This window comes from Protopterus annectens, chromosome 6.part0 (assembly GCF_019279795.1).
Source record: "Protopterus annectens isolate FY-2018-M chromosome 6.part0, PAN1.0, whole genome shotgun sequence".
Classification (NCBI taxonomy): domain Eukaryota; kingdom Metazoa; phylum Chordata; order Ceratodontiformes; family Protopteridae; genus Protopterus; species Protopterus annectens.
Genome location: NC_056737.1, coordinates 1,843,304,313 through 1,843,316,474, shown reverse-complemented (window position 1 = coordinate 1,843,316,474; position 12,162 = coordinate 1,843,304,313).

Here is a 12,162-nt window from a genome sequence, read left to right as displayed (position 1 = left end):
TGGATCCAAGTGGGCAATCCTTCGCAACTAATGGCAGTGGCAGTGGTGAGCAAAACCATGTCGGATCATTTCCATAAGCGATAAGGCATTTCTTCAGGAAAAGGATCTGATAAAAACAGTGTCCCTGGTTTCAAACCGGTCATTTATTGTAGGCTGCTTCTGAGCCTCCAAAACTTCTATATAATGACTGTGCAAGACAGAGTGGAGATGCTTGCAATACAGAAAAACAGATTAATCTACATTTTGTAAGCCCATATTTCTGGGCAGTGGTGTGGCAGGCATTCTCATGGGTCATCCAAGGAGAATATCATGAGGGGAAAATTCCCTGTGGTACTAATTGTACTTCTTATACTAAATAAAACTAGGGGTAAAGTTCCTGACCACTTAAGATGAGTTTCCTCATATAATTTTGTAAGTTTTATCTTAACAGTCTTATTCATCCTTTCTACAGTCCCTGAAGCCTGAGGCCTGTGAGGGCAATGGTGTTACATTTTTTATGCTTAATTTTCAGCTGGTTTGTTGAATCACTTAACTTGTGAAATACGTTTCCTGGTCTGATTGTATGCAACAAGGTACGTCAAATCTGGATATCAATTCAAAAAGCAGTTTCTTAGATACTGTAGTTGCATCATGCTTAACACATGAATAAGCTTTAACCCATTCAAAAAAAACAAAACAAAAAAAATCAACAATCATTAAGACATATTTAAACTTTTATGATTGTGGGAACTCAGTAAAATCCCACTGAAGCCAATAAAATGGTCCCTATGGCTTTTTCAAAGACTGTGTGGGTACCAGAAGACTTTTTGACACATTATATTCTAAACAAAATGATACAATTATTTACAAAATGCTGCATGGCTTTTGAAATGTGGGGACCATACCAATCATCTAGAATTCGTTTTACTAGTACATTTTTCTCCAAGTGAAAAGGTAAATGGTAAGCTTTAACCAACTGAGTTAAAAAATTGCATTGGGTTACCAGCTGCCCATCTGGGTGGCACCACAGTAGGCCTGGAGAATGGCTGGAACCATCACGGATCCACCTCACCCTTTCACAGTCATCAGCTTGCTCTTGGAAAGATGACAATTCCTGTAAAGAGACAGGTGTATTAGTGCCATAGATTTGCTACAAAAATTAAACCTGAACAGGATAAGACAATGCAGTTTTTGTAGCTGACATATTTGTAAAACCATTGCCTTTTGAAATGTATGAATCACTGTTTATGTGTGTCATACTTTACCACTGATATCTGGTTTGGCAATAATAATGCATTCAATAGTTCAGGAACAAAAATGGCATTTTAATGATTTTTGTCCCAAAAACGTGAGCAACCCAATGAGCATCTCGTGTATCTGTGAAAATAATAACTGTTGTATCCTTTACTAGTTTGCATACTTCATTAATAGCTACAAGTTCAGCTATTTGAGCAGACACATTTCTGTCTACTTTCTCCAGTCAACAAAATTCTGTCCAGGGTACATATGGAAAAGGCTGCGTACTGTCTTCTCTTCAAACATAGGATCCATCAATCAAAAAGGAGTAATTCAGGATTTGGTAATGGCATATTTTTCAGATGAGACCTAGCAGGAAGCACATAAACACAATCATGAGGTTTTCCTTTGTCTGTTATAGGAATTAAAGAGGTAGGGTTAAGGAGTGGTCATCTGATGATCTGTAATGAAGGGTGGTTAAGTAAAGACAATTGATATTTACACAGTTGTGTAGCAGATAAATATTGCATTTTGATTTTTGGTAACAATGCTTCTACAGAAGGTGTAACTGCCACATAGGTCTGATACCCAAAACCAAGAGCACCATCACAGCCACTGCCCTAAGGCAGTGGGGGAGGGCTGCAGCTCCAGGATCAAAATTTGTGCTCAAATAAGCAATACTTCTAAAACCGTCATTTCTGTGTTGTGCTAATAATCCTAAGTCTTCCTTATTTCTTTCACAACAGAATAATAATTTTTTTTGAATAATCTGGCAAGCCAAGAGCAGGAGAGTTTGAAAGTAAAGTTTTTAACTGGACAAAAGTTTGCTTATGGCATTCTTGCCAGGACAGTGGTTCAGGAGTCTCTTTCTTAAATAAGTATAATAATGGTTTTACAACTTCTGCATAGTTAGAAATCCATTGTCAACAATAACCTGTCAGTCCCAGAAAAGCCTGTAGTTGTTTTAGTGTTGCAGGCAGTGGTGCAGTTTGTATTGCAGTAATGCATGGTGATAGAATTTGTCTAGACCCTTCTGAAACAAGGTGTGATAAATATTGAACCTGGAGTTTCCACAACTGCAGTTTTCCTTTATTAACCTTGAATCCTAATTTTGCAAGTTTGGTCAGGAAAAAAACAGGATCTTGTTTGCAATTGTAATGAGAATCTGAAGCAAATAAATTGTCCACAGATGTATTAGAGCAGATATAAGTGGGCAAATAATTTTGTCCAGCTATTTTTTTATCTCTAAAAGTAGGTAATTCTACATACCTTTGTGGTAGTTTCATAAATACAAACAAATACTGACCACCTGGGTGTATAGGAACGGAAAAAAGATGACTAAATATCTATTACTGAGAAACTATTGGCAGCTATTGGAGTTGAACATACTATTGAGACGGTACTAGGGACTACAGGAAATGTTGGTACTACTACTGCATTAACTGCTCACAAATCCTGTGCAAATCTCTAAGCATTTTGCCTGGTTTCTTAATTGGTAATATAGGTGTGTTGCATGGGTTGCTGTACCAAGAAACTAGAAGGAACAGACTGCATTAATTTTGTGAAGGCACAAATAAGCAACTGGACTGGTATTCCACAACAGGAACTGTAAAGTGAAAAGGCACACCATGTGTATGCTCCAAACCTGGCCATGTGAAAGCAGCCAAGGCCTTTCTTAGTAAAGATGCAAACCTGCTAGCAGAAATAGTTTATTCTAACAAAACTATGGCAAAATGGCAAAGTATTAAAAGTTGGAGACAGTGCAGGGTTTGTGGAAAATAACTATTCATATCCACCAGGCAGCAGAGAAACAAATTTATTCTGGTAATGAAGGAATGTCAAGAGGCAGATGTGAGATTCAAACTGCTGTAGCCAGCTGTCTTCAGAATATTTCTTCCTCGAGGATCAAAGTCATTTTTTGATGTAGAACAGGCTAATGAGGGAATGCAAAAGTTTGTCCAATAAAAAATGAGCCAGCAAGCAGAAGAGGACTCTGCTTCTCATTCTTCTGATAATAAAGGTCTAGAGAGACTTTGCCAGTGAAACCTTTTCCAACGTTCCAAAAGAAAATGCTTGAGAGACTGAGAAAAGCTTAGGAGTTGACCAGAATAAACCTGCCTCCTTGGTACAAGAGGAGCTTTACATTAATGATACTGAGTTAGTTCATATACATTCTTCTAATAACGACCCCCAGAAAGTCCCCTTAGATTTTCCACCTCTCATGAGTTCCAAGAGGTTGAAAAAATGAAGACCAGTGATGAGAAACATAGATCACTCTCAGGAATTATGGTGCGGCCAGATTTGAGGTTCCCCTCAAGCCCAGAGAGGGAGACCAGGGAGTAAGAGATATCAAACATGGAATGAATTAATATTATGACAGATAGGGAGATTTTAAAATGTACAGTCAGTTCTGTAAATATTACTGATAATTATGCCTGTCTATTTAAGAAGGGTATGACCTTTGTGCCGGCAAGAAGGGCTAGGTTGGCAGATACTTTAACTGATTTGAAATTGTTCACTAGAAAGTCAAATTTTGGTATCTTATTCTTTGACAATACTGATTACAGTAGAGACACTAATAGTTTAAGGACACCTACTATCTGTAATCCACCATTACATCTGGCTATCACTTTATTTGAAAATCTTTGTGAATGGGATATCAGGTTCTTACTCAAAGATCAGGGCAGAAAATGTCCCAGTAACCTTAATAGTAATGAAAGGGAGTTGCTAGTGACTATTTGTGAAAATAGGGAAGTTAGATTTATAAAACCTGATAAAGAAGGGGGACTACTGGTAATGAATGCTACTAATTACAATTTAAAGATGGAAGGTATTTTGTAAAGTCAGAGGATGCCTGAGGAGTGGAGAAAACATGTTTTGGTACCTATCTTTAAGAATAAGGGTGATGTGCAGAGCTGCAGTAACTACAGAGGGATAAAACTGATCAGTCACAGCTTGAAGTTATGGGAGAGAGTAGTAGAAGCTAGGTTAAGAAGGGAGGTGATGATTAGTGATCAGCAGTATGGTTTCATGCCAGTAAAGAGCACTATAGATGCAATGTTTGCTCTGAGAGTGTTATTGGAGAAATACAGAGAAGGTCAGAAGGAGTTGCATTGTGTCTTTGTAGACTTGGAGAAAGCATATGACAGGGTGCCTAGAGAAGAGTTGTGGTATTGTATGAGGAAGTCGGGAGTGGCAGAGAAGTATGTAAGAGTGGTACAGGATATGTACGAGGGTAGTGTGACAGTGGTGAGGACTGCAGTGGGAGTGACAGATCTGTTTAAGGTGGAGGTGGAATTACATCAAGGATCAGCTCTGAGTCCTTTCTTATTTGCAGTGGTGATGGACAGGTTGACAGATGAGATCAGACAGGAGGCCCCGTGGACTATGATGTTTGCATATGACATTGTGATCTGTAATGAGAGTAGGAATCAGATTGAGGAGACTCTGGAGAGGTTTAGATATGCTCTAGAGAGCAGAGGAATGAAGGTCATCAGGGCTAAGACAGAATATATGTGTGTAAATGAGAGGGAGGGTAGAGGAATAGTGAGGATGTAGGGAGTAGAGTTGGTAAAGGTGGATGAGTTTAAGTACTTGGGATCAACAGTTCGGAGTAATGGTGAATGTGGAAGAGAGATAAAGAAGAGAGTACAGGCAGGGTGGAATGGGTGGAGAAGAGTGTCAGGAGTGATTTGTGAAAGGGAAGGTCTACAAGACAGTAGTGAAACCAGCTATGTTATATGGGTTGGAGACAGTGGCATTGACAAAAAGGCAGGAGTCAGAGCTGGATGTGGCAGAGGTAAAGATGTTAAGATTTGCACTCGGTGTGACTAGGATGGATAGGATTAGGAATCAGTATTTTAGAGGGTCAGCTCATGTTGGACAGTTTGGAGACAAAGCAAGAGAGACGAGATTGCGTTGGTTTGGACATGTGCTGAGGAGGGATGATGGGTATATTGGGAAAAAGATGCTAAGGATGGAGCTGCCAGGTAAGAGGAAAAGAGGAAGGCCTAAGATAAGGTTTATGGACGTGGTGAGAGAGGACATGCAGGTGGTTGGTGTGACAGAGCAAGATGCAGAGGATAGGAAGAAATGGAAAGAGATGATCTGCTGTGGTGACCCCTAATGGGAAAAGCCGAAAGATGATGATGATGATCAGTATGAGGAGGTGTCTAGGAATCAATTAAACATTGCTTATTCAAAAATAGATACTCATATTTATGATTTATTAACACAAAAACAGATTATTGATCAGGACAACAAATATTTGAAGATGGATTATCCCTGAATTCCAAGTATTTTTGGCATTCCCAAAATTCATAAGGATATTACAGATCCACCCATGCACTCGATTATAGATGCAAAAGGTTTGAAAACACGTGGTATGGCCACATATGTAGACATCAAATTATAGGACGTTTTAAGTAAAAAACACCACATCTCCAAAGATTCATGGGATTTTGTGAGGGAAGTAGGGAAAGAATTGTTTAGTAATGAGTTAACTATTACTTGTCACAATCGATGTGAAGGACCTGTTTTCAGTTATCTCCCATCCGTGTGGAGTAGAATTTTTTTTTGAATATTTGACCAAGATAGAGGATTTTGACAACAATTCAACAGTGATTTTAAGATCCATTATGAAGATGTTGTTAGAAAATAATTATATTTTTTGAGGGCAGTATTTTCAAGCAAAAAACTAGTGTAGTGTTGGTGGGAGCGTGTGCCCCTATCTTCACCAACATTGTTATGGCATATTTGGAGCACACGTATGTGTTCAACTCAGGATCTGAGGATGGGTTCTGTACAATCATTTTTTGGGTGACATATATGACATAGTTTTTACAATGTATGCCCCTGATTTTCTTAGTAAGAGAGCACTGTGGACATTCAAGCTGTGTTAAATATTTGGACAGGTACCGACCAAAGGGAGTATTATACTCAGTGGCTGGCCTGATGAGTGCAGAATACAGTGGAATGATCACATCCCAGGAGCTGCATGCCATATCCTTAGAAATAAGCTCTGCAAAGAAAAGGCACTTTCTTACAATAGTGGCTCCATGATAATCAAAGGACAATTCATTGTCTACATAGTTTCCCAGATCCCTAACTACTGGATTAATTTTTACAGGCATATTGTCAATGTGATAGTTACAAGGGACTTCTTGCGTACTGTAGGATACATTTTTTGACATTCAGTTTTAGACTATGGTTTTGACACCAGCTGTTGGTTTGAGAAAAGCCCTCTTGGCAGATCTTGATGTTTTCTGGGGAGTTTATGATGGCACAAAGTTTCCAGTCATCTGCAAAGTTAGTCAGCCAGAAACCCTTAACCATAGCCTTGACCTCTGAAAAGTAAATGCCAAACAGGAATGACCCAAGTACTGAATCCTGGGATGCAACACAAGTGACAAGTCTTTTGGAGGAGGTAGAACAGCCCACCTGAATTTCCTGGGTTCTGTTTGTAAGCCAGTTTGTTATCCAAGGAGTTACATAAAGATTAACATTTAGCTAGGATATTTGCATATGCTACCTGAATTGGAATGGTATTGAACACATCTGTGAGGTATTGATGTGCAGTACGTACTGATTTGCCTTCATCTATTGCTTCAGTAACCTTTCCAAAGAAGTCAACCAGACTATGTAGGCAGGATCTGTCCATGACAAATTTGAACTGGCATGGAGAAACTCCACTCCCCCTGCACCACCGTAGTAATGGATGCTAATCCTAACCCTAACCCTAATTTTGCCTTTTCCCTCAAACCTAACCCTATGCCATACCTTCACAAAAACCTTTCTGCAATACTGCCACTACACAAGAACACAAGACACACTGGGACATACAAACATTCACAAACACACAAACAACACTGTATCTATCCCCTAACCTAACCCTGTCCATAACCCTAAAATATAGAAACTCCCACATAAACATACAACACCTATCCTTCACTCATCCCTGACCCTAATGCTAACTCACATACACACGCACAGTCTTACCCCTGTAACCCCACTTATCTCTGTCAGTATTACACACCGTCAACATTTCCAATGCTTCTCTATCCATACCGTCGATGATAAACTGCATGCATCCTTTGTATTTGTTGAAGAGATAGCATTCGACAAAATGCAGGGGACCCGTGTGTGTGTATGTATATATATATATATATATATATATATATATATATATATATATTCACTTTATAATCTCGAAATACTGAAATATTGAATTTCAGTATTTTGAGACTGTAAAGCTGAATGCCCCAAAAACTGACACCCACAGCCGTGAATTTCAAAATCGCGATCATTCACATACACCCACCTCCACACAAACAAGCACAAATACACCTACCTAATAACACCACAACAAAAAAAACAACACACAAACACAACATAACAAACAAACACACCTACCCTAGCTGTAAGCAGGGAGGCTGTGCCCCCCCACCCCCCCCGCTAGTTATATATACTAACTCCGAGGTTGCACTAAACACACAAACACATAAAACCCACCACTACACACACTCACACACACTGAAATCCCTACCCAATACCTTTACAATAATACCACTTACCTGAATCCCCAGCTAAATCCACAAACCGCACCACACATCACAAACGTGACTACACAATGGCAGATTCCACATTTCCGCATACGATATTGTGCAATTTTGCGTAACTGCACTTTTGACGTTATAGTCTCAAAATACTAAAATTCGGTATTTTAGTATTTCGAGATTATAAAATGAATATATATATATATATATATATATATATATATATATATATATATATACACACACACACACACACACACACACACACACACACACACACACACACACACACAGATATGTATATGTATGTGTAGGCTAACATTAAGCAGCATTCTACCTCCGTCTCCAAGGGTGATGCCACAGTACCAACAGAAAATGATCAACTTTAACAATTGGCTTAGATGGAGGTGTCATTCCAAAGGGGTCCAATACTTGTCAATCTGGCAGGATATGATTGATGGGCCACACTGCTTTTCCAGGGATGGTCTTCACCTATCACCTCTAGGCTTTCTGATATTGACCAAAACATTATTTACCCCCATAGTGAGTTTTTAGGCATTGCCAAACAGACAAACCTCCCATCATAACAGAAACTATTCAGAAAAAGCTAAAGGTGTTATTGCTCATTGCTAGGAGTCTCAATAAGGAACTGCATTCCCTGGAAGCTCTCCTAAACCTGAATAATGCTGACATCTGAGCAGTTACTGAAACATGGTTCAAAACCATGAAAGCACTCCAGCAGTGCATGGCTATAATGCCTTTCATACTTTCCAACCACCCACTGACCATGAAAGAACAAAAGGCAGAAGTGTCTCTAGCTAAATAAAGGATAAGCACACGTCAAAGCTGGTCAAACAATATGACATGTTTGAGCTACTCCATGTCCAACTAACCATGGGAAAAATTCTGTTATCATATTCTTGCTAGCTACAGGTCCCCCACCATGAACCAGGAAACCCATACATCATACCTGAAGTTACTAAAATCACACACCATCCAGCCCAATACCATACTCATGGGTGATTTTAACTACCCCTCCATTAATTGGGAGGCATACACAACCACTAACATGGAGACCCAAAGGTTTCTTGACTTTGTAAATTCAAACGCCTTGAAACTGCTAGTCTGCACTCCCATTAGGAGAAGAAATATCCCAGATCTAATACTCACCTACTCACAAATATGGAGGAGTGCTGCACCCCCCCCCCCAATCAATGTGATGTTCTCACTGGTACGACTGGATCACAAAGCAGTCTCCATTGAAATAAACAAAAACAAAAAGGTTCACTGAGCTCACCACCAAAGGCAGTGCGCCTGGAAACCAAGTAAATGTCGAAAGCAAACGTGCTGCTGCCACCCAGGCTGAGGTAAAATGGTTGAAATTGTTAAAACCAGTTCCTTTATTAACAAAATAAAACAAAATCCTGCTGCTGTTGTCTGGATAAATGCTTTCAGTTGTTAAACCTTTATCAGATCCTCAGGACGGTCTGCCCCTACTCTCCTACTGCTGCATCGCAACTTCCTTGGAGTTTCATACCTTTAAGACCCGAGAAATCCTCCCTTTAGTCTACAAGGACAGCCTTTTCTAAATTTGTCTAAAGTGTAGGTGTTATCCTACAGTTTCACTGTTAAATCCTTCACTGTATTTTCTGTAATTTATTATTGTTTTTACTGGCTTGCACACTCGCACGGACTATCCCCTACCATTCTTTCCTACTCATGTTTTAGCCAGTCAAATGGGATTACCTTATTTTGCCACTAGATGGCAGTGTAGCACAAGCAAACCAAACTAAACGGAAATGAGAATATTCTAGTAAAGGTGAAGAGAACTAAACTATTTAACTGCAAAATCCCGGTCAGGTCCGTTGCTTACTAGCTAACAGCCCTTGTCCACACAATTTGTTAGTTCCTTACTACAGCTTTGTGCCCACTTTTAAACTAGTCTTTTCTTTTTTTACCCAAAGAGATATATACTTACATTTACAAGCCAAGTGCTGTTTTTCTGATAGTTTTTTTTTTCAGTAATCTTGCCTCTGTTACAGCTGTGCGGGACGCAACACTCTGAGTAGCTGCATCACCTCCCCCTGCACATGTGCTACCCCCTCCCCCCTCCATACCAAACAGGAATCTATAATTAGTGGGCCATAATTGCGGCGCCATTTTTAAAATCCTATTTCCTCTGCCTAGACATGTTCCCGGTCCCTCGCCTTGTGTGCTTGCCAGTGTAAGTTCACCTTGACTAATTGTTTTGGCTTATGCTTATCGCTGTATATTTTATAATGATTTAAGTAGCTGCTGCATTTGTATCTTGCTTCTGTGTATTTAAAAACAATATTAAGTGTAAATACAGTACTGTAGGACTTGTATTTACATTGTGCATAACAGCTGAACTGGAAAGCATAGCATTACCTTGCTTAACTTATATAGCTAAAGTATTGACTGACTTGCATATATATTAGGAGATGGGTACTGTCTGTTGTGGTAATTATAAACTATTTTACCTTCCTCCGGAGCTTTTGGTGTATTTGCAACAACGTGTGAAGGTGCATGGTAAACACACTGTTGCAGTGCTGTACTGACAATGATAATGCTTAGAATTGCATGCTTGGCTATCTGAATGCCGTCTGGCCTTGTTCACTAGCTCTACAGTTCTTCCTGTCCTTTCTACTCGTCTGTGGCATTTCGCCCTATCTAACGTACCCTTCTTTGCTCCCTTACTGAACCATTTTACTCCTACTCTACTCTATCCTGTATGACCATCTTGCTCTAGTCCCAGCTCCATTTTTTCTGCTCCCCTTTCATTCCTGTACTGTGTCTGACCAATTCATTCTTATTTGTCTACTCCCTTTAGTCTTTAGTGTCTCTGAACAGTTGTTTTCTCATTCTCTTTTATTTTTCATCTCAGACATCTGTATAAAAACTGGCTGCCACAATTTCCTTGAACTTTCATAGCTTGAAGACCCGAGAAATCCTCCCTTCAGTCTACTACGACAGCCTTTTCTAAATTCATCTAAAGTGAAGGTGTTATCCTACAGTTTCACTTTTAAATCCTTCACTGTATTTTCTTTAATTTATTATTATTTTTACTGGCTTGTACACTCGCACGGACTATCCCCTACTGTTCTTTCCTACTCAGATTTTAGGCAGTCAAATGGATTCCCTTATTTTGCCACTAGATGGTAGTGTAACACAAGCAACTCATCCTCTACTATAATTAAATGGAATAACGATGAAACCCAAATCTGTTCCTGGTCACAACACGGATAAAGCACTGGCACGACCGGAGTTACAAAAATCACTCTTTATTCACTAAAACAATATAACAGGTTGAGCGCTTTCATCTAATAAAATAGACTTCATCAGAACACTGCTCTTAACAAAATGTTCACCTTAAATACACTCCCATACCAATCACATTCAATTCTCATTAAACCATAATGAGCTCTTAAAGTGCACAGTGCTAAATTCCCATTCTCCATCCACATGTACTTAGGTAACTAATATGTCTTATAAAATTCCTATAAAAATGCCAATAAAATCATTAATGTAAGATATAAAACTTTGTAGTTCCATAATGTATGTACTCCTTAAGGGATATAGTAAAAAAAAATAAGAAATAAAAAATAAGAAATGAATAAAAAAGTGTAAAGAAATGTGTTGGTCACTAATAACTATCCACTATTTTCCAGTATAGGTTTGATGGATATATGTTCATTAATACCTGGAAACACGGAAGCATTAAGACGTATCTGCCACCTTGCCTCCTTCTCACCCAACAGTTTCTTTATACTACCACCCCTAGGGTTTTGATTAACCATCTCCAATATACCAAAAAGGAAAGAGGAACAAACACTATTTCCTTCCAAGTGTCTCCACAATGCATTATTTCCATCTTGTTTTCTAATACTATAACAGTGGTCGTAGATCCTATTTCTCAAGCACCTGTCGGTTTTTCCTACATAAAAACATGGACATTTGGTACATTTTGCAAGATATACCAGATGCTTGGATCTACAATTACCCCTCTGAAACTTAACCTCGGTCATACTAATATTCTGTAATATAACTGATGGGGTGTTAATGATAAAACTACACTGATTGCAGGTGCCACATTTGCTGGTACCATTCTGCCCATCAACATTATTTTTCTTCCTTAATTTCTTCTCCAACTGGAGTTTCATATTACTACCATTCCTTGACACAAAATGTGGCATATCCCACACAGTCCTGTATATATTACTGTCGGTCTTTAGAATATTCCAGTTCTTCCAACAAATTACCGGAACCACCACGATGATGATGAAAACTGTTTTATTTGATAAAAACAAGCGCTTTCACGCACTAACAAGTGCGCTTCTTCAGGTTATAACAATTTTAAAAAAGCTTCAGTATA